A 23,962-nucleotide genomic window follows, 5' to 3' on the forward strand; every position below is an offset into this window, starting at 1 on the left:
GTGTTTGGTTTTCTGTTCTTGTGATAGTTTGCTGAGAATGATGGTTTCCAGCTGCATCCATGTCCCTACAAAGGACACAAACTCATCCTTTTTTATGGCTGCATAGTATTCCATGGTGTATATGTGCCACATTTTCTTAATCCAGTCTGTCACTGATGGACATTTGGGTTGATTCCAAGTCTTTGCTATTGTGAATAGTGCCGCAATGAACATACGTGTGCATGTGTCTTTATAGCAGCATGATTTATAATCCTTTGGGTATATCCCCAGTAATGGGATGGCTGGGTCATATGGTACATCTAGTTCTAGATCCTTGACGAATCGCCATACTGTTTTCCATAATGGTTGAACTAGTTTACAATCCCACCAACAGTGTAAAAGTGTTCCTATTTCTCCACATCCTCTCCAGCACCTGTTGTTTTCTGACTTTTTAATGATTGCCATTCTAACTGGTGTGAGACGGTATCTCATTGTGGTTTTGATTTGCATTTCTCTGATGGCCAGTGATGATGAGCATTTTTTCATGTGTCTGTTGGCTGTACGAATGTCTTCTTTTGAGAAATCTCTGTTCATATCCTTTGCCCACTTTTTGATGGGGTTGTTTGTTTTTTTCTTGTAAATTTGTTTGAGTTCTTTGTAGGTTCTGGATATTAGCCCTTTGTCAGATGAGTAGATTGCAAAAATTTTCTCCCATTCTGTAGGTTGCCTGTTCACTCTGATGGTAGTTTCTTTTGCTGTGCAGAAGCTTTTTAGTTTAATGAGATCCCATTTGTCAATTTTGGCTTTTGCTGCCGTTGCTTTTGGTGTTTTAGACATGAAGTCTTTGCCCATGCCTATGTCCTGAATGGTACTACCTAGGTTTTCCTCTAGGGTTTTTATGGTTTTAGGTCTAACATTTAAGTCTCTAATCCATCTTGAATTAATTTTTGTATAAGGAGTAAGGAAAGGATCCAGTTTCAGCTTTCTACTTATGGCTAGCCAATTTTCCCAGCACCATTTATTAAATAGGGAATCCTTTCCCCATTTCTTGTTTCTCTCAGGTTTGTCAAAGATCAGATGGCTGTAGATGTGTGGTATTATTTCTGAGGACTCTGTTCTGTTCCATTGGTCTATATCTCTGTTTTGGTACCAGTACCATGCTGTTTTGGTTACTGTAGCCTTGTAGTATAGTTTGAAGTCAGGTAGTGTGATGCCTCCAGCTTTGTTCTTTTGACTTAGGATTGTCTTGGCAATGCGGGGTCTTTTTTGGTTCCATATGAACTTTAAAGCAGTTCTTTCCAATTCTGTGAAGAAACTCATTGGTAGCTTGATGGGGATGGCATTGAATCTATAAATAACCTTGGGCAGTATGGCCATTTTCACGATATTGATTCTTCCTATCCATGAGCATGGTATGTTCTTCCATTTGTTTGTGTCCTCTTTTATTTCACTGAGCAGTGGTTTGTAGTTCTCCTTGAAGAGGTCCTTTACATCCCTTGTAAGTTGGATTCCTAGGTATTTTATTCTCTTTGAAGCAATTGTGAATGGAAGTTCATTCATGATTTGGCTCTCTGTTTGTCTGTTACTGGTGTATAAGAATGCTTGTGATTTTTGCACATTAATTTTGTATCCTGAGACTTTGCTGAAGTTGCTTATCAGCTTAAGGAGATTTTGGGCTGAGACAATGGGGTTTTCTAAATATACAATCATGTCATCTGCAAAGAGGGACAATTTGACTTCTTTTTTTCCTAACTGAATACCCTTGATTTCTTTCTCTTGCCTGATTGCCCTAGCCAGAACTTCCAACACTATGTTGAATAGGAGTGGTGAGAGAGGGCATCCCTGTCTTGTGTTCAGGAGACCCACCTCACATGCAGAGACATACATAGGCTCAAAATAAAGGGATGGAGGAAGATTTACCAAGCAAATGGAGAACAAAAGAAAGCAGGGGTTGCAATATTAGTCTCTGATAAAATAGACTTTAAACCATCAAACATCGAAAGAGACAAAGAAGGCCATTACATAATGGTAAAGGGATCAATTCAACAGGAAGAACTAACTATCCTAAATATATATGCACCCAATACAGGAGCACCCAGATTCATAAAGCAAGTCCTTAGAGACTTACAAAGAGACTTAGACTCCCATACAATAATAATGGGAGACTTCAACACTCCACTGTCAACATTAGACAGATCAACGAGACAGAAAGTTAACAAGGATATCCAGGAATTGAACTCATCTCTGCAGCAAGCAGACCTAATAGACATCTATAGAACTCTCCACCCCAAATCAACAGAATATACATTCTTCTCAGCACCACATCGCACTTATTCCAAAATTGACCACATAATTGGAAGTAAAGCACTCCTCAGCAAATGTACAAGAACAGAAATTATAACAAACTGTCTCTCAGACCACAGTGCAATCAAACTAGAACTCAGGACTAAGAAACTCAATCAAAACCGCTCAACTACATGGAAACTGAACAACCTGCTCCTGAATGACTACTGGGTACATCACGAAATGAAGGCAGAAATAAAGATGTTCTTTGAAACTGATGAGAACAAAGATACAACATACCAGAATCTCTGGGACACATTTAAAGCGGTGTGTAGGGGGAAATTTATAGCACTAAATGCCCACAAGAGAAAGCAGGAAAGATCAAAAATTGACACTCTAACATCACAATTAAAAGAACTAGAGAAGCAAGAGCAAACACATTCTAAAGCTAGCAGAAGGCAAGAAATAACTAAGATCAGAGCAGAAATGAAGGAGATAGAAACACAAAAAACCCTCCAAAAAATCAATGAATCCAGGAGTTGGTTTTTTGAAAAGATCAACAAAATTCACAGACCGCTAGCAAGACTAATAAAGAAGAAAAGAGAGAAGAATCAAATTGACGCAATAAAAAATGATAAAGGGGATATCACCACCGACCCCACAGAAATACAAACTATCATCAGAGAATACTATAAACACCTCTACGCAAATAAACTAGAAAATCTAGAAGAAATGGATAATTTCCTGGACACTTACACTCTTCCAAGACTAAACCAGGAAGAAGTTGAATCCCTGAATAGACCAATAGCAGGCTCTGAAATTGAGGCAATAATTAATAGCCTACCAACCAAAAAAAGTCCAGGACCAGATGGATTCACAGCCGAATTCTACCAGAGGTATAAGGAGGAGCTGGTACCATTCCTTCTGAAACTATTCCAATCAATAGAAAAAGAGGGAATCCTCCCTAACTCATTTTTTGAGGCCAACATCATCCTGATACCAAAGCCTGGCAGAGACACAACAAAAAAAGAGAATTTTAGACCAATATCCCTGATGAACATCGATGCAAAAATCCTCAATAAAATACTGGCAAACCGGATTCAGCAGCACATCAAAAAGCTTATCCACCATGATCAAGTGGGCTTCACCCCTGGGATGCAAGGCTGGTTCAACATTGGCAAATCAATAAACATAATCCAGCATATAAACAGAACCAAAGACAAGAACCACATGATTATCTCAATAGATGCAGAAAAGGCTTTTGACAAAATTCAACAGCCCTTCATGCTAAAAACGCTCAATAAATTCGGTATTGATGGAACGTACCTCAAAATAATAAGAGCTATTTATGACAAACCCACAGCCAATATCATACTGAATGGGCAAAAACTGGAAAAATTCCCTTTGAAAACTGGCCCAAAAATCTTTTAAAATTGATATCCATGTTTTATTAAATAAATCTTATTGAATGCCTACTATTTTAAACATAGCTACTAAATAAAAGAAACACATAGTTTTTACCTTAGAAAGAGAAAAATCCAGTTGAGTGAAGATAGGTGAATTGGGTAGGGCTGCAAGTAAGCCTAATGCAGCCATGGAATGATATGATGGAATAGGAAATATTCACAGAATGGGAAATGCATAGACTATGATAAAATAGAGAGAATGTATACAATAGGCAAGATAAAATAGGACACATGACCAGGGTAAATATATTGCAAGGGCATTACAAATGCTGGTCAACCAGCGTAAGCATCAGGGATGATGTGGTATTTGACATGGATATTAAAGAAAATAATTTTGATAGATAGGATTGGTGGAAAAGGAAATTCCAGGTAGAAGAAATTGCATAAAAAAGGACCAGGGGCGGGAGAGCTATGCTGTTTTATATAAATGGTGGGCCTAAGCTTTGCTGGACCATAAGGCTCTTGTAGAGAGAGGTCAGACTATGATAATGAATTAAGTCACATGACCAACGGTCTTGAATACCAAGATGAGATATGTGTGCTTACTATGTAGACAAGACAGAATAATTCAAGGTGTTTGTTTGTTGTGGAGTGGTACATTTGATATGTTCAATCCAATACAGGTGATGCACTAGTACTGAGACCACAGGGATAAGATACATATGTGCCAGTTCCTACCCTTAAGGAGCACATTATATAGTGATGCAGAAAAGCAAACCAACGCTCAGCATGCCGTGCAAAATCAGTGTCATAATGGATGGAATCCCTACAAATGGAAATGAACAGAGTGGGAACTTGACTCAGCTGGAAAAAGTGGTCAGTGGGAGTTTCCCAGTGGGAATGACACCTGAGTTATGTTTCAAAAGGAAGAAAACCCAAAGAAACAAACAAACAAAAAAGTCTACTTCTAAGAACAATTTAGTAACATGGGCCAAGTATACCATGCTGCCTATAAAAAATTTATAAAAACCTATAAAAACCAGACAAAATATTTGAAAAGACAGTTTTCAGACATTGGATGACGGCAAGCATAGGATTCTGATCCTTGAGAGAAATAAATAAAGAGATGAGTCCTAAGATTGTCCCAAGCTGTTGCTTGGGGGCAGTTTTAAAGCCACAGCACAGGAAGCGAAATCCCAGAAGAGCCAAACCATCTTGCTGGTATAGGAGACAGAGAACTGAGTTCAGGGAGTCCAAGGCAGTCTGACCTGCAGGGCAGGGAAATGGAAAGGACTCTGGAGGTTGGCAAATGGGTTCCATCCCCTGGAGTCTTTAATTTATACATGAATAAGAGGAAATTACCCAAAGTACTACTACTGGAAATTCCCAGCTATTGCGCAGGGTTCCTAAGAGCTTCTGTTCTCGCCATCTAAAAGGAAAGACATCATGACACATAAAGAATTTTGTGCATTTCTCAAATGGGATATCATTTTAATATTGAGGTTAAATTAGCCCTGGATCAAGTTGCTTTGGACCTTCCTTATCACAGCATAAAAGCAAATTGGTCAAATCCATTCCAAGTAACTGAACTGTACCCAGGACGAGGTCCATTACTTTTGTTGGAAAGGAATATGTACAACAGAGTCCAGAATCCAAAAATGTAAAATTCACAATGTCTGGCATTCAATTCAAAATTACTGGGCATACCAAAAAGCAGGAAAATATGACTCATATTCAGGAGAATAATCAAGCCATTGAATAAACAGATTTAGACATGAGAGAAGATGGAATTATCTGGATAGAACATTAAAGCAGCTATAATAAATATAGTCCAGATACTCAAGGATGCTGAAGAAAACACAAATATGATGAGGATAAATATGAACTGTAGAGAAAAGAAACCCAGAGGAACTTCTAAAGATGAGAAGCACAGTATCTGAAATGAAAAACAAAATGGATAAGATTAATAGCAGATAATACATTGCAATAGAAAAAAATCATTGACGTTGAAATTGTAGCAATAGAAATGATCCAAAATGAAGTGCAGAAAGAAAAGACTGAGGAAAAATCAGCAGAGCATCAGCGACATGTAGAACAAGCTATTTAACACAGGTGTAATAGAGTTCCAGTAAGTAAGGGGAAGAATAGAAAAAATTTGAAGAAATTATGGCTAAAATATTTTCCAGATTTGAAATCATAATCCCTCACATCAAATTAACCCAATCAATTTTAAATGCAATAAACAAATAAAACCACACCAAGGTACAAAACAATCAAATTGCTAAATAACAATGATAAAGAGAAAAGCTTTAAAAGCAGACAGAGAAAAAAACACACAGGTGTAGCAGAAGAAAGATAAGAATTAAAATAGACTTTATGACAGCAGCTATGAAAGGCAGATGACAAAGAATCAAGATCTTTCTATCCCAGAAAAAAAAGATAAACAAAAAGCAAGCCAACCTAGCATTCTGTATCTCTAGTGAAAATATTTTTTTCCAATAGTCTGATACAGTGAAGCTTTTTCTCTTCAGATAAGCACAATCTGAGAGAATTCATCATCAGCATTACAAAAAATATTAAAGGATGCTTATCAAGCAAAAAAAAAATCATAAAAGTCAGAGATTTAGATGGACATAGATACAGAACCATAGATGTGCTATGTCATAAACAGAAAATAAACTTAAAAAATTAATCTCTTTAAAGGATAACTGACTCTTTAAAATAAAACCTAGTGATGATGTATTATGGAGTTTATACCACATGCAAAAGTAAAACATTTGACAATATTCCTGCAAAGAAAGAAGAGAGGAAATGAACCTACATTGTTGCAAGTTTCTTACATGAAAGATGGAGTGGTGTATGTTACTGAAAGTAGTCTGTGGCAATTTAACTGTGTGTATTGTAAGCCATGAGCAACCATGAAAAAAATAAAAGAACTATAGCTAGTAAGACAGTAATACAGATAAAATGGGATACTGAATATACTGATTTAATTCAAATTAAGGCAGAAAAAAGGTAAACAAAAGAAAAGATTATCTGGGCAAATGGCAAAATACAGTAAATTAGGAGATTTTCACCCAGTTGTATCAAAAATGACATTAAACATATTTTTATGAACTATAATATATGAAGAAAAATATATAAAGAAAAATAAGCACCAATTAAAAGGCAGGGGTCATCAGATAATATAAAAATATAACACTCCACTATCTGCTGGCTACAGTAGACCTACAGACAAAGTCATATTAATGGTGAAAGACGGAGTGCTTTCTCCCTAAGATCAGTAATAAGGCAGGTTGTCTATTTTCTCCATTTCTCCTCATATTTTTACCCTGGGATGTTGAAAATTAGAATTAAAAAGGTCTTTATTCACAGACTGCAAAATTATCTATTCAATTTTCCCATGGAATCTACAAAATGGTTCACAGAAATTTTATAATGTTGCAGAATACCATGTCATTTTGCAAATGTCAATCATATTTCTATGTATTTGCAACAAACAATTTAATAGTGGAATTTATACTACAATACCATTTAAAGTAGCATCAAATATCATGAAATATGTAAGGATAAACTGACTAAAATACATACAAGATCTTTATACCCAAAACTGCAAAACATTGTTGAATAAAGAAAAGTGAAGAGAGGTAAGTAAAGTGCAAATAAGTGAAGAGAGATACCATGATCAGGAGACTCAATATCATCCATGTGTCAATGGCTCCAGATTGATTTATATTTTAATGATATTCCAAAAAAATTACAACAAGTTTTTGAGGTTAAAAAGAAGATTCTAAAACTTATATAGCAATGCAAAGGAGATAAAATAGCCAAAGTAATTTTCAAAGAAAAAGCAAAGTGGGAGTACCTATGGTACCTAATTTTAAGATTTACTACTATAAAACTATGGTGATGTGATGTTGGCATGAAGACAGATGTAATGATCAATGGCACGGAATAGAGTCCACAAATAGGACCCATCTTATGTGGCCAATTCCTGATCCCAGATAATCCAGTGAGGAAACTATATGCTTTTCAACATGTAATGTGGGAAACATTGGATATCCATATGTAAAAAAAATGACTGTTACCTCATACCATTTACAGAAAGTAACCTGAAATGAATCAAAAATCTAAATATGAAAACCAAAATTATGTAACTTCTAGAAGACAAGGTAGGATAAAATTTTCATCGAATACAGAAAGATTTCCTATGTAAGTTACAAAAGACTCAAATCATAAAAACATTGATGAAGTCTACCTATTCAATTTAGAACGTGTGCTCTTCAAAAGACACTTTTCAGAACATGAAAGGGCAAGTCACGCTCTGGGAAAATTACTTGCGGAACATATAGAAAGAACTCCATAATAAATATTAATATATTTTTTAAACGGGCAAAGGAGATGAACAGGTACTTTACAAAAGAAGATATCCCGTAACTAATAAGCACATGAAAAAAAATATTCAATGTATTTAGTCATTAGGGATATGCCAATTAAAACCATCACCAGATACCACTATACAACCCCTAGAGTGACTACAACTGAAAAGACTGACAATACCAAGTTTTCGTGAAAATGTGGTGCAAATAAAAATCTCATATATTCCTCATTCAAATGCCAAGTGCTAAGGCAACTTTGGAAAGTCATTTGGCAGTTTCTTAAGGGAAAGTACATACTTACCGTAAGACAAAGAAATAGCACTTTCTAGGTATTTACTCAATGGAAATGAAAATATATGTCTGCACCAACAATTTTACTCAAATATTCATAGCATCTTTATTCAAAATAACAAGGAAATTGATTACAACTTAAAAGCCTATTCATTGGTGCATGAATAAATACATCACACATGGATTTGATGAAACAATACTCAGTAATACAAAGCAATGCACTATCATGCAAGGAAGAAAATCTTTATGCAAGATTATATTATACTGGAGTAATGCATCAGATGGGTTGGATTAATAAGGAGTTTCGAGGAAAGTGTGGGGAGGCCAAGTGGTGATAAGGTCTCAAATTAAGGTTGGACCAGGAGAGACAGAATATGCAAGGTAAGCTGTTCTTGCCTTCCATGGCTATTTGAGGAAGCTGTCACAGGTAGCTACTATTCATGCATCTCTTGTTTTTTTCAAAAAAGCATTTCTTTATGACCATCCAGGAGGACATTTCACCCAAGCAGTTTATAACAATGATGGGTTGGGTTGTACCTTTAATGAGAAAGTTAGAATAATGGACTTCTAGGGCAGATATTGAGGTTAAAATGCAAATTGTGACCTAAAATATCGACACTAATTCACTGTTCTAAAAGCAAAAAACCTCACTTAAAGATCAGTTTTTCCCTCCTACTTCTGAGGAGCAGCAATATTCTATCTTGTAAAACAATTTACGATATGCTACTTTCCTTTAACCTCCATTTCAGATTCTTTGTGAATACTGAAAAGAATATATTATCTTGATTTTTAAGCTAACACTATATATGAGGATGCAGATTTGCAAGATTAGAAGGTTATTATTCCCTTTATAAACCAATTATTTGCAGTACAATAGGAATTACTTTAGGACATTTTACAATGTGAACTCCACTAGCTCTTTTAAAACTTGCTTTAACAGACAAGCATGTAAAACACATATGGTATCAAGCAATGTATAGGTATACTTAATTTTAAATTCAAAAATAAGCTATGTAGTGGTAATAGGAAAACTAAATACGAGTAATTTTCTTCCTCCATTTCACGTAGTAAGTCACAAATGAAATTCACACCTAGAATCCAGTATTCTTTATGTGAAACTTTTTAATAATTATAAGTCATCTGATTGTATAATCTGAACAGGACACTAAAATGTGAGAATAAGAATTTAAATTCAATTGTCTTCCTCTTTTAGAACCCTTATATTTGATTTTTTTTTTCTTTGTAACTGACTACCTGACGTCTTTATTTTGAATATAACTCTTGTGTCACATATAGACTAAATACCGTGTCTTCCTAGAGAGGAAAAAATCAATGAAAATAGTATGAGGAGCTCCAGTAAGCCTGTTTTTGATGAATTATGTCCTTAAAGATATACCCTGTATGTGGTTCAAAACATATTGATCAGTAACAACTGTTTCTGTAATATCAATAATGCACTATTCTCTTGAACTTGCCCTGAAGTGACAGGGTTCAATCGAGAGAGCCTCAAACAAAAAAATTGACTACCAAGAAGGAGACAGAATAATGAAGTTGACTGAAACTTCCAAAATAAATACTAATTTTAAACTTGAGGGAAACATATTGATGTCTCTGTTTACATTGCCCTTTGTATCTTTCATACTAAGCTACTCACTGAAGGAGTTGTTACATCACCAAATTTAAGTGCCTATAGAGTTTATTTGATATCTACCTTTTTATATGTTATTAAATATTAAGAATTAATATAAATCATTTTGAAATACCACTTTCACTATTTTACCATCAGGTTTTTCTAATATAAAATACTAACTTAGAATAAACTCTCCCTTTTAGGTTTAATTTACTTTCTCTTGCAGTGTTTTGCTTCATGACCAATTAAGTTATCTAAGAACTCCAACATTTTTAGAGACTTCCTCTAGAGGAAGACTTTCTGGTTGATGCTGTCTCTTAGATGTGGAATAATTTCTCTACTGAGTGTTTAATCCACAAATAAATTACTCCAGTGAAAGAGGTGATCTATATAGGGTAATTTTCTAATCCAAATGTCCACCATTCTATGGATAGTTCTTAATTAAATTTTGTATTTATTCAGACAAGTTAGAGAATGTAGACTTGCAATATTAAATGTAGTCTTGTGATTTTTTAATATAAAATTTCTAGTACATTATTCATCCAAAATATTTTCTAAAATATTGTAAACAGAAAATTTTTAATACTCTATTTTATACATTTTTAAATCCTCCTCTAAAAATTCTGTAATTTGCATAATTACATATCTAATCTTCATTCATCAATACAATTATTGAATACATAATCCCAGCACCAGTATTGCCCATCTCTACTATCAACTAGCTCCCATCTACTCACCTTGCTCACAAGTTTATCATGATAGAAGAGTTGGTATAGAGAAACTAGCTTAGAGCCCTGCCTCCTGCTTTATCAACCTAAAAACGATCAAAAGAAAATGACAAATTTTGACAAAAGTTGTTTTAGTCATTCTGCTGAATTTTCTGAGCCCTCATAAATCATGCGTTCGTTCCTTGGTTTTAAACTCTTAACTGCCTTACCTGTGTTATGTCAACATCAGAACAAATCGGTTAAGAACTTGCAAGGAATAGGTTAATGGTCCAGGGCTCTCTAGACAACCGAAGGATAAATTGAGGTTTCATACGTCAGGATCAGAATACTGGCTTTGATATCTGACAGAATTCAGACCTCAACTCTGTCACTTAATAGCTTCATATATATATATGTGTGTGTGTGTGTGTGTGTGTGTGTGTACACATATATATATGTGTGTGTGTCCAGTACACGTGTATATGTACACAAGTAAATCTTTCTCAGTATCATATTTTTACAATGTGGAAGTTGGGAACAATAATTAATGAATGATGATTTAATGAAATATGCCACATAGTATCGAGAAGATTCTTTGGTTAACAGACATGCTCAGTGACCGCTGGCTACCTTTGTCCTTCCCATGGTAGTGATCGAGCTATCAAAGCTATGAATATAGCTGATTTCTATTGTTGAGAATGCCCTCATTCTATAATCTCACTTTATTCTCTGGTTAGGACAACCTGCCATTAATATAGAAAAAGTTGAACCCACTACTTTCAGAATCTTGAGCTTTTTTTCTCTGTTGAGATTTTTTTTAAATGCCATTCATATATATTAAAGAATAAATACCTCAACACCCCATTAAATCCTCAACAGCTGATAATGCTTTGTTCCATCAGATTAGCACCAATATTACTTATAGTATACACAAACAACCAGATAATCTTTAATTTAATTACAATTTTAAAAGACTGAAGTTTTGCCCACATGATCAGCTTCTTAATGGACTCAACATCTTAAAAAGTGATTCCCTTGAATACTAATCCAATATTAAACTTTGAAATACTAAGTCTTTTAAATATGTTTTTAGAGGAGTTCATGTTTTATAAACCTTTGTCAAATGTTACTCAAACATCTTTTCATTGTATTGGAAATTTTGCTGGTAAGACCTCTGCTCCACGGCATCATGTGAGGATGTTAGAACTTAGAAATATTCTTTTGAAGACTGGTTGTCATAACGTCATTGTCTATCCTTCCAAACCACTGTAACAAAAAACAGCACTTAAAATGGATGAAGAAAGGGGACCTCACTGTCCTCACTCTCTAGATTAACAGGATACCTCTCTCCTTCATTGATTTGCTATACCTAGTACTTTTAGCAGAAAAGAACCAGCCACATGTCTTTTAGTAACCTATCATAAGTTCTCTTTTTGTACCATCTTAAATTAAAATATTGTTTAGCATCTACTCTGATCCAGGTTCTCTTTCAGGTGAGGGGGATACAAGATTTATTAATAAGGTTACTTGTTCCGTGTCTGGAGGTTGAGCAGAGAATAATTTGGGGGCTGGCATACAGTCATGTATTGCTTAATGATGGGAATGTATTCTGAGAAACCTGTCCTTAGGTGATTTTGTTGATGCACCAACTTCACACCGTGTACTTAAACAAATCTTTAATCTAACCATATCATGTATCCAACCATAACAGAAGTAGGTAGAAACAACTACACACCTAGGCTGTAGGGCACAGCCTACTGCCCCTAGGCTGCAAACCTGCACAGCAGGTTACTCTACTGAACTGTAGGCAATTGTAATACAGTGGTAAGGATTTGGGTATCCAACATAGAAAAGGCACACCAGAAAAAAATGGTATAAAAATGATATACAAAATGGTTAAAAAAAATTGTACATCTGCATAGGGCACTTACCATGAATGGAGCTTACAGTACTGAACGTTGCTCTGGGTGTCAGTGAGTGGTGAGTGAACATGAAGACTTAGGACATGCCTGCACACTACTGTAAACTTTATTAACATTGTACACTTAGGCTACCCTAGACTTATTTAAAGCTTAAAGTAATTGCACTCTGATGTTATGATGGCTACACTACCACTAGGCAATAGGAATTTTTCAGTTCCATTATAACATTAGAAAACTACTGTCGCATATGTAGTCCACTGTTGACTGAAACATTGTTATGTGGTGCATGACTGTACATTAAACCAGTTTAAGATAGTGTGCCAGTCAGATGTAGAATAAGGGGCACCTTGAGGGGTATTTCAGGATGTAGAATGTTATGGGGCAGGAGATAGTGTGGTTTGCTGCAGGAAGCCTTGTAAAGTTATTTGAGCTTAAAATATTAGTACATGAGCTCCATGACATTAATAATGATAATTATGCCATTAGATCCTACTTATTAAATACTTAATATGCAACAGGTAATGTCAGCCTGGTTTTACAGATATTACTTTCATTAATCTTTACAATCAGACATTAGAACTTATTTTTATTCCTATTTTACAGATGAGAGGTCAAAAGGTACAGAATGTTAATGAACATGCCCATGACTGTTAGCTAGAATACACCACAGTGGCAGAACCACATTTTAAACCCAGGACCTTCTGATCACTGCGCCAGAGTCCCCTGTGCATTTCTTCTAAGACTTGGAGCATTCCTGTGCTGGCCAAGGGAAGTTCCTGAAGACCTGACTGTCATAAAAATTCAGGCATCCCTACAGGACTAATGGAGGTTATTGGTTGGACTGAAGACTTTGCTGTTTCCTCTCAAACCATGCAGGACAGAACAGTGCTATTTATGAACATCCTTGCTTTGCATGCTGGTTCACATTCGGTCCAGTACATCATCTCTTCATCCTCTTTGGGTGGGCAGGGGGAATTACACTTTGAGTCTTGTGCACTAGTTATGTCTCCCTTGACCTTGTGTTTTTTGCTCTCAACTTTTACATGACTTTTCATTAAGAGTTTCACAAGTGGCTGTTTCCATGCCAATCACTTCTGTCATCGGATGGCATCATCTGGCCTCACTATGTCTTCATATCCACATTCTTAGTGACCTTTTCCTCCACTCCACCTCAACTATCCCCTCTCAGTATCACAAAACAGGATGTCCATACCTAAAACTCCACATTGAAATACAGAATTCAGACAATCTGCTGTCCCTCCCCAAGCTTCCCTTCACCTAGCTTGTTTGCTCAGTTATTCTCACTAAGCCTATTATTTGACTCCATCAGGACCTTTACATCAGACACTTCCTGTCTTTGCTTTGTTTCCTATGTTGGTTTATACCCATGGCCTCATTTGTCAATCATTCCCTTGTCATCGTCTTGCAGTCTCATGTACCTCTGTTCCTTGCACAACTATTTGGAGAATTCCATTGTGAATTAGTAGAATGGTCTGAGTTTTCCTGCACTAGAGCTTCTGGAGAAAATCTTTCAGCACTCTAAATGCTTACAGTCATCAACCTTAACAACCTCTCAGTAATGCTGAGCAATCTCACTGTATATTTCTCTAGTTTCTCTTTTTTGTTGAATGCCATGATTATTTCAAACATTCTTTACTTAGCCCAAGCCTATGACTTCGTATTTTCACATTGCTCTCAAGACTACCTTCCTTCATTCAAATACTTTGATATCCTGCCACCAAACCAATGAAGTCTTTTGGCATTAGTATCTATGCTTTCCTCTTTCCTTTCTGTTACAATGAAAGTGTTAGCCCTTTTCCTTTTTAAGACTATGCTCTGCACAAAATTGCTGGATCTCATCTCAGCATCTTCTGAGGAATTTTAAACTATCATTTTGTATTCGTCTGTTCTCATGCTGCTAATAAAGACCTACCCAAGACTGGATAATTTATAGAGGAAAGATGTTTAATTGATACACAGTTCAGCCTGGCTGGGGAGGCCTCAGGAAACTCACAATCATGGCGGAAGGGGAGCAAACATGTCCTTCTTCATATGGTGGCAGCAAGAAGTACCAAGCAAAAGAGAGAAAAGCCCTTACACAACTATCAGATCTCCTGAGAACTCACTCACTATCATGAGAACAGCAGCATGAATGGAATAACCTCTCCCATTATTCCATTACCTCCCACCAGCTCCCTTTCACAATATGTGGGGACTATGGGAACTACAATTAAAGATGAAATTTGAGTGGGGACACAGCTAAACCATATCACATTTTTTAAAATTGCCTTTTACTTCACAATTTCCCATATACATTCCTATTTATCTCTTCAATTTCACAGCCAACTTTGGAAACTTTGGAAACAGTTGTATGTGTTTGTCAATTCTATTTCTTTATCATCCACAGAACAACCATCTTCAACATGGATTTTGCCCACTCCTCTATCCAAACTCTGTTGCAATGGCTACCAATGATATTACTGTTGTTTAATTCAAGGGATACTTCATAATCTTTATCTCACCGTGCTTTTAGCACCATAATGAAATGCTCTCTTCTTCCCTTGGCTTCCATGTTACTAACTCTCCAGATTTTCCTCCCACTTCTCTGGCTGTTTCTTCTCATTCTCCTCTTCCAGGTGCTCCTTCAAGTCCCTCAGGTTGCTTTCTGTTCAAGATCTTTAAAAATATCTCCCTATGTTCTCTCTTTGAGCAATCTCATTCACTATTCTGGCTTCAATTGCCATCTAAAAGCCAATGTCTACAAATTTAGATCTTCGGCCCAGATTTCTGAGTTCCAAAACTACAAACAGAACTTTTTTTCGGGATATATGGTCTTAGATATTTTGCATCCACTTCAAACTGAACATAAAAACAAGGAACATTGCCATGTTTTCCCCATCCAAAAATATGAGAGTCATTGTTGGCCCTCCTCTTCCTCATCTTTAACCCACCCAGGTCATTCTCTTTCTGATCCAGCTGGAACCCATGAACTTGTCTCCAGTTCCTCCTCAGACCCCTACACCTTCCCTCTTTTCTTCTTCCTCAACTGGTGTAAAACCTTCCAGATTGGTCTTTCCTATCCTTTCCTTTCTACATCTGTTCTATTCTCCACACATCAACCAGTGTGATTATTTTTAATGGAAACCTGACCTCATCACTCTCCTACCTAGAGTCCCCTAATGGTTTTTCACTGCACTTGGAGGAAAGATCAAATTTCTTTAATGGTATCTGCAAGGCCCTGTGTGACCTGTCCTTCATGTATTGTACCAGTATGTTCTCTTTCTTTTTTTTTTCTCTGTTTGTGGTCTGTGCTCTAGACACCTGGGTTCCTTTTAGTTCCATGAGCATGCCAGGCAGTTCCTCAGCTCAGGAACTTTGTCCATGTTCTTTCCACTGTCTAAAATACCCACTCCTCCTTACATTGCTAATTCAAGCTTTAAGTCTGCTCAAATATTACATCCCCTATGCAACCCCCACCCTTACCCTCTATAATGATGGTTGCTTTGCCTGTTACATGTAAACTCAGGTAAAATGTTGGACTTTAGTTTTTCCATAACTTCGAACAAATTGTGATGATAGCACAGTGTAGGTGTAAGATCCATGATCCCCAAACACCTAGAAACACGACCCCTGGCACATAAATATATGTAACCTGAAAGAATGCTGCTTACATTAAACTTCGTTAACTGAGGACTAAAATTACTTTTCTTAAGTGTCTCTTTTGTTGTCATCATTCAGATCAATCATAGCTTACAACTGAAAATTATTACAGCAGCATATTCAAAGTGAGATTTTCATTCTCCTCAGTGACACCACATGTTATGAAAACATTAGGTCTAGAATCGTGCATCTAGGTTTAAGAATGAAGATTCAAGAGGTACAGTCTGATGTGTCCTATGCCTTCTACTGAGGAAGGTTGTCAAAATATGAAATGAAATTTAAATGATGACATAAGAGTATGAGAAACTGGTGTCATCTGAACAAGTCAGGTCACGTTCTGAATCGGTTGCACAAACACTCAGATAAGTAAAATGATACCGAATGGCCACACACTTCTTGTTTCATAGCAAATTACTTTGATCCAGAAGACAATAAAATTGTTAGGGGGAAAAGGAGCAGATGCTCTTTTCACTTAAAAGCCCTTCTGTCCCTAGGAAGAAAACAGTTGTGTTTCTTCAGAAATTGTTTTATTTCTGAAAAACTACACTGAAAGTGTTTGCAATGAATATTACTCAGGCATGTAATATTGACCTTATTACCTACCCCAGTAATATGGAGCAAATACTCAGATGTTACCCCAAAAGCATTATCATAAAGAATAGAACCCATTGTATTATTAATTATAGTTATTTATTAAAATGACACATTTGATTATAAATGTTGCTATGGCAACATAATCGGACAAAACACAGGTATACGCCGGAACTTAATTTGGATATGCATAACTTTCAAGGGCTTAAGTTTTTTCCATGCTAAGGGATGCTATTCTTTAACCCATTAATGTAATATTTTCTTAAGGAAATAAAGAGAGCATTTAAATGCATCATTTCTCCTACATATTAAATAGTAGTTTAATAATAATTTACTTAAAAGTATGCAGAATGACATAAGCATTTAACTAAGAATGTACCATGTCATTTTGCTCTGAAAGGAATTTGTTTCTTAATTCTATTTAATTTCTGCAGAACTTCATGAATGTTGTCAATGAAAGAATATGAAGACTGATCTGGGGGTCCAAATACCAAACAAAATTAACTACTTTATTAATTATATGCCTTTTTGTTTGTTTGTTTGTTTGAGATGGAGTCTCACTCTGTCATGCCCAGGCTGGAGTGCAGTGGCGCAATCTCGGCTCATTGCAACCTCTGCCTCCTGGGTTCAAGCAATTCTCCTGCCTCAGCCTCCTGAGTACCTGGGATTACAGGCACCCACCACTATGCCTGGGTAATTTTTTTTGTATTTTTGGTAGAGATGGGGTTTCACTACGTTGGATAGGCTTGTCTCGAACTCCTGACCTCAGGTGACCTGCCTGCCTCAGCCTCCCAAAGTGTTGAGATTACAGGCGTGAGCCACTGCACCTGGCCCTAATTGTATGCTCCTTTCTAACTTTCAACTCCACTTTTGTTAAAATATAATTTTCTATAATACTCTTATTACTCATTTTTCTCCCCCTTCCTTTTTGAAATAATTAGATTGCCCAAGTAGTAACTCTAAGTTGACAGACAGGAGCCGCATCACAGTGTGTAGTCGGGTCGGCTCAACCCACCAGCAATATTGAAAAATGATACATATCACAGACCTTCACGACAGGAGAAAAACTGCACCATCTTGATTTGCCAAACCATTCATGCTCTTAATTTCTTAAGGGTATTTTTAGTTTTTAGTAATTTGGAAAAGGTGATAGGTGACAAAAGTCAAAAAATAAAGTGTAAAAATATGGTGTAAAATTCTAGCTATATGTAATACCTATAAAATGTATTAAAAAGTTCATTTCCATTCCAATAACACCTGTGACATTTAGACGTTCTATAGAATTTCTGCTTTCAATCTTCGCCGGTATCATATGCTGGTATTTAGTCAGAGACCTTAAAATAGTTGAACACTCAGAGGGTATATGGTGTAGTAAATAGGAACATTTTATGCTCTTCTACGTTTTATAATTCTTGTTTATAAAGTGGCCAATAAAATTATAATTATGTTTAGAAAAACTTAAAATTCCAAATTAAAAAAACTTTAAATGCCCACAGTAAAAAGATGTGAAACTGCAGTCTTTATAAAACTTTGTAATATATTCATAATCACCATGACCAACAATAGCATAACAATAAAAATTAGATCTACATATCCTATGTTCTGAAATAAACTGCTTTTATGCAGATGAATAGAATTTGCTCGTCAACACAGCCAATGTCCTTGATTTCCATTTAACAATCTCACTAGCATACAACAGATTTTCCTTCACATAGTTCACTACACACTTGTTATAGATTTTTTTCCTGGTGACATTTATCTTTCCTGTTTTATGAACCAAAGCTATTTTACATTTTCTGCCTTTTCTTTATAAAATTCCCATTAATAATTACTGGATTTCAAAGACTCCTGGCAGCTGGACACTTGAAACAGCTATTTTTAACTGATGTTAAAAGAAATACGATGGTAAGGTTGAAGACATACAAAATCACCTTCTCTCTCTCTCTCTCTTTCACTGACTGTCTCTGCTTGTGAGTTTCCATTTGTAGCATTGCACACTTACGTGCACAAAGACAGAGATAGCAAGATGTCATTGATTTACAGAAGTACTATGGCTATAGGCAGGGTGCAGAAAAGTATAAAGAGAGAAAGTAGTTGTTTGACAGTCTTTTAGAAGTGTGTCTGAAAGAATGACAGGAATGACTAGAATATCAGAAAATAAGTTCTTCCAGAAGACAGAGCTATCAAAACTGCTGGCCTCACATGGACACTCACCGCTCCCTGGTCTTCCTAGGAGGCCGCTCCGGAACTCCAGGGTAGACTGGCTGTCAGCAAACACAGTGGGTTGTGCCTAGGCCTTCTGGCTCGCTCTGCCAAGGCAAAGGATGGTGGCCACCCAGCCTTCGGGTGCCCTTCCAAGGAAGCAGCTCTTCACCTGGAGAGAGAAGGGCATTTTTGACACAGAGGCCAACAAATCCCTAACAATTACACGTGGGCAATTCACATAAATTGCATTTTATCAGTAATCCTTCTATTTACACATTTATAATTATTTCAGTTTTAAAGTATTTTTCTGGAAAAGAGAAAAAAATAACTAGATTTGATATAACCATGCATGTGTAGGTATACAATATCCACTCAAGATACAGATAAAACACTGAAAACATATGGTGGGCTATAGTTAGGTAGCAGATCCATCAAGACCCTGTTTCTTGTCTTGCTGCCATTGGATTTAATTTTGCTAGGATATTCAAGTTACAGCATTCAAGTCCAGTGTAATCATGTATTTGGGCATATCTAGCTTGTTCACTTTGTAATAACACATATTATGGATTCTGGTAGAAACAAAAAATTTCACACATGTAAGGATTTTTCTTTCTAAAAGGACAGATTATATCATTACTTCCAGAGAGTGTGGGAGAGGGCAGAACTGTTGGGAGAAGTCCCTTCCTCACTCTTGGTGTTCCTCTCCACTGTAAGGCTACTCCACTAGTGAAACAGTCCAGGCAACTTCTGCGCCCTCATTTCTTCTGCCATAGGGAAGGAGAAATGACTTGTTTGATTGTGAATTTATGAAAAATTCCTGGGTGATTTTAGGCCAGATTATTCCTTTCTCTTTCTCTTGGGGGCTGGCCTCTTTTGAGAAAACATTTGTTCTTTGTTGTTTTCCTATATGCCATAATCTTACTGAGGGTCAGGTGCCATCCAGGATGTGGGGAATGGAGGGAGTAGTGGCCATGTTGGTTGTGTAAATTGAATGCAGGGGAGTGCTGATGATGGCCCACTCTGACACTGCAGTCAGGATTCCCGATCCCTGTCTACCTCTCCAACCTCATCTGGTGCACACCACCATCATGTACACCATCACACATGGAAGAGTGGCCATTTCCAGTTCCTGGAGCACGCTGCGCTCTACTGCACTGGGCTCTTTCTACCGACATCCTCTGCTTGGAATGCTCTTCCCATTAATTTTATTATAATTTCATATAATTATATATAATACATAAATTATATTTAATTATAATATAAGATATAATTATATATAAAAGGAGGCAGTTGAACATTATTTGAGCGCAGAGTGAGAATTATATTCCAAGACCTTCAAGACTGTCTTAGAGGTGAAATTTCCCTGCCTTTTAGTATAAACCCCCTCCCTCACTGCCCTACATCAAATCCCAACAAAATCCAGAGATTGAGAAGTGCATGAAGACCATGGCTGCAGTACCCACAGTATTTGACAGCTGCAAAATAGGGACTAAAATCACAATTCGTAACATGCCATAAGATAATAGGTTTTGGTGAATGGCAGTTTACTTTGCAGATGAGTTTTTGGTAATTACATTTACCAACGAGTGTTTTCTCTGCTGATAATCAATCTGTATCCCCTTGTAAGTCCTCTACGCATAGGAAGAATACAACAGCAAAGAGGGTTTCTGAAAACAAACACAATCTGAAACTCATTATCGAGTGAACTATGACTAAATAGGAAAGGAATCGAGCCACATTTGTCCACATTCTGGGCTTTCCAGGGCCACCGGCATGGGTTGAACTTTGGACCTTCTTGGATACCAGACTGGCCCTGATCAGAAGGAAACACCTGGCTCATCCAGGGAGGAAACTGTGCAGGAGATGCGGAACAAACTAAAATCAGATTGCACACTGCCCCCAAAGACTAAAGTTTAACAAAGGGATCCGCGATGCAGCCTGGTTAAACAAGGAGCCCCAGCCGTGTCCCATGTACTTCTCAGTCTCTGAATTTTGTGGGGATTTGATGTAGGGCAGTGAGGGGGTCGTTTATACTAAGAGGTAGGGACATTTCACCTCTAAGACAGTCTTGAAGGTCTTGGAGTATAATTCTCACCATGTGCCCAAATAATGTTCAACTAAACTGTAGATGGTTAACAGTTTGTATTTTACAGACGCTTACATTATGAAGGACACTCGTTAAGTTACTATAAATTCAGTGCTTTTTGAGAGTCAAGTTATTGAACAATTATCAACAGATGGTGATTGTATGTTTTATAATAAAAATATACAAAACATAAAATGTAAATATAGAAAATAGAAAATAGAAATATATTTTAGTAAACATGTAAATATATTGGTAATACAAATATATCAATACATGCACTTATAATATTAACATATATATTTATGGATATATATTTTTTCATCCTGAAAAAATATAAATATTCCTTAAAACAGTGAGAAATATATCACTGCGCCACTGTACACTTCAATTCCTCATTGTAGTCTTTTTTCACAAAACATTGGAAAGTTTTTTTTTTTAATACAACAGCTTCGGTACATCTATACAATTATCACCTCCAAATAGATGCAAAGCTCTGTGGTATTCCAAAATACATGACATCTGAACTTGTTTTGTATGATGTGTTTCCTTGCGTTATTTTCTCTTGGTTATAGTCATGTGTGTACATACACAGAGCATGTTAATGTGCTTCATTTCCAACGAGTGTGTTCCTGGAAGGATTCCTGCCCATAGAGTGAGTGTGGAAATGAGATATTTGGTCTTTCATGTCATTCTCTCAGAGTTTGGGTGCATTGCCAGGATGTAATGGAGATTATAGCTAAATAAATGACTCAATAGTCAACCTTCTAGAAATGCTCGTAGTTAGCTTTCAGGGTAATGTTAACTTCATTGTGGTATTAGTAATCTCATCAACTTTTTGGTTAGGGATGGATAAATAACTAGCTTTTAGTATGTAAATTACCAACAAAAACGTTTTGCAGAAAATGGGTCAGGTTAGAGATGTAAATGAGGCCTAAAATGTCTCATTAGGTTTTGAATTGCTTTTTTTTTTTTTCCCCAAGCATTATAAATCTTGTAAGCTTTTGGGGTAATTTTCTTGCTTGAATAAGCTAGTAAGGTCTTTTCCAATAATAAATGAACTAAAATACTTCTCAAAACTAATTCTGCTTGAAAGGATAGAACAAATTGAATATCAAAGTATAATTTATTTCAGAGTTACTCGATATTTCTGTCTCCTAATATTTTTAGGTAATAAATTGTAGAGATCCCATGTACAGGTTTCATTGTGTGCTTTGTGTTTAGGTGCAGACAGATATCTCTATCCATGGCTCTCCTTTAAAATCAATTGTATATTTGAAGGATACTTATCAGATCTTGCAACAAATCATTAACTACAGAATATGAGTCTATCTTTTGTGAAGGAATGAATCTTCTTTGATTTAGCAAAAATATCTCTCTGGTTCTCTATTTGTAACGCTCATTACTAATCCATATTTTCAGAACAAATGCGATGCAAAAACATGGTCTTGCTCACAGCCCTGCTCTTGGCCAGCTTGCACAGTTAAAGGATGACTGCAGATCCACAAGCAAGGTGACACTGCCTTAGATCTTAGAAGATGCTAATAAAACAGCGTCACATCAGAGTGTGACTGTCACTAGGCAGTCTCACACATCTCACTTTTACCACATTGGTTTCTATTCTACAAACCTCTAATTTGCAGCAGTCTAAATTAGCCCCGTGTGACAATGTAGGAAGTGTTTGTTGGTTACTCTCATCTCTCACAGCATCGCCAATGTGTAGGACAGTTTAGCATTTGAGACTCATGACGGGGGGCTGCATTTTTGTCACTCTAAAAGCTGCAAAAGTGAAATAGTAAATATGCAATTACAGCAACTACCTATATTTAACTAGCTTACAAAATCTAAAAGGGAAATCAATCAACTCGTTGTCATCATTTGGTTTGTTTCTGTGGAGAGAGCCTAATTTAGTACAAACAAATACAGTTCATGATGATAAAACCTCATTAGGATGGCTTTCATTTCAATGGCCAGCAACAACCAGTACCACCATTTGCCACCCCCAAAGAAAGTCAGCTCTTTCCCAAATATCCACAGCAGTATTTGCCTGTTCCTATAGACATTTATTTCCTTATTTTAATTTATTCATTCATTTATTTATTTATTTGGAGACAGAGTCTCACTCTTGTTGCCCAGGCTGGAGTGCAATGGCGCGATCTTGGCTCACTGCAACCTCCACTTCCCAAGTTCAAGCGAGTCTCTTGTCTCAACCTCCCTAGTAGCTGGGATTAGGGGCACCCACCACAATGCCTGGCTAATTTTTGTATTTTTAGTAGAGATGGGGTTTCACCATGTTGGCCAGGCTGGTCTCGAACTCCTGACCTCAGGTGATCTACCCGCCTTGGCTTCCCAAAGTGCTGGGATTACAGGCGTGAGCCGCTGCGCCTAGCCAGACATTTATCTTAATACTTTGCTATAGCAAGCTTTCTTACAGATGTTTACAAAACAAAGCCTTTTCTGTTTTCTCTAAGCAGTCCACATTACGTGAATGTATATATCACATGTTCTTACAGAGAGAGTTTGTTTTATTAATTTTATACCTTAAGAAAAAGATATGAGATTGCATTCTTCACAGAGGGATTTCATTTAAATTGCCCTGAGCTGCCTACTCAAGTTTTGTAGGTAAATAAAAGATGTTCTCACATGTTTTAGCAAAGGGTAAGTGAAGGAGGTGACGGCAAATACAGGCGATATGCAGACCTCGTCTCAGTGGGTTAAAAGAACAGAGCTACTCAGGTGTTATGCCACTATTTTATTTCATGTATTTTGATGGAAGATAGTTACTTCGGATAGACAGGGCAGATAATCTGAGAGAGAAATATGAGT

The 23,962-nt window shown here is 36.5% G+C and overlaps 1 protein-coding gene across 8 annotated transcripts in view; it reads right to left on the reverse strand.

Annotated features, from left to right (window-relative positions):
• Positions 1 to 19,229, reverse strand: part of TENM3 (teneurin transmembrane protein 3) — a 1,346,134-nt gene extending 1,326,905 nt beyond the window's left edge. For 7 of the 8 annotated variants that reach the window (XM_009207910.4, XM_009207907.4, XM_009207902.4 and 4 more), the window contains exon 1: positions 19,063 to 19,229. The gene's annotated coding sequence lies outside the window, so the exon portion shown is untranslated. The remainder of the gene's footprint in view (positions 1 to 19,062) is intronic. The other variant, XM_017959336.3, reaches the window with a different exon arrangement.
• Between the last annotated feature and the right edge of the window lie 4,733 nt (positions 19,230 to 23,962).

Source organism: Papio anubis, chromosome 3 (genome assembly GCF_008728515.1).
Source record: "Papio anubis isolate 15944 chromosome 3, Panubis1.0, whole genome shotgun sequence".
Taxonomy (NCBI): domain Eukaryota; kingdom Metazoa; phylum Chordata; class Mammalia; order Primates; family Cercopithecidae; genus Papio; species Papio anubis.